Here is an 895-nt window from a genome sequence, read left to right on the forward strand (position 1 = left end):
GCTTTCCTTTTACTGATGTGCCTTAATCCACCCCACCCCACCCCTTCGGTTACATGGATGCTGATTTGATAGTGTTTTTGGTTTTAACTTGGCTGGTACTTATGCCTTTATTATTATGTTGTTCTTGTTGTTTTAACTGTTGCTACTCGCCCAAAATCATGATTTCAAGGTGAATAGCCATATAAATTGAATTAAATTTCCATTGTTTTCCTGAGGCTAAAATTCAAATAATGAATGCCATTATTATTATTATTATTATTAATTCTGTATTTTATATTTTGTAGTCAAATATGACCTAAGGGCTAATAGACAAGGTATTACTATTATTAAGTAATGAATTCCAGAAAACCACATAAAGGCAGTACCTTACTGACCCTATTCAATTTTCTCTAGCAAATGCACCTATTTTAAAGGAATCCTAGTGACAGCACATTTTCAAAATAGCCTCCCACGAAATTTTGGGTTTTTTTCAAGCCATTCTGTATGGAAAACAACTAAGATGATCCAAAAAACGGCGGAGCGGAAGAACGGCGGTTATTATAGACCCAAACTTAAGATGGCTCCTAAAGCTTCCATATCTCCAGAATCCCACCAGGGGACCGGTATTTCCGCTCCAGAAGCCTCGTGCCCACAGCCAAGATGGCAAACTTGCTACTCTCAAGAACTTCAAGGATTCCAGCCGTTGGTCACGTTGACTTCCGCCTGAAACCGAGGAGGCCTTCCGCTCTCAATCGTCCCCGCTTCGAACTGGCTGCTCATCATAGAGAGGCGCCATGCTTAGAGCGGCGCCGCTCTGCGCCCAATCGCCGTTCTCGGCGGCCTTCCTTTTGTTTCTCACGCATACAGGAAGTTGGCTCTGCCCAACCTTTTTCCCCCTCGCCACTCTGTCCGTGAG

This window comes from Candoia aspera, chromosome 2 (assembly GCF_035149785.1).
Source record: "Candoia aspera isolate rCanAsp1 chromosome 2, rCanAsp1.hap2, whole genome shotgun sequence".
Classification (NCBI taxonomy): Eukaryota; Metazoa; Chordata; class Lepidosauria; order Squamata; family Boidae; genus Candoia; species Candoia aspera.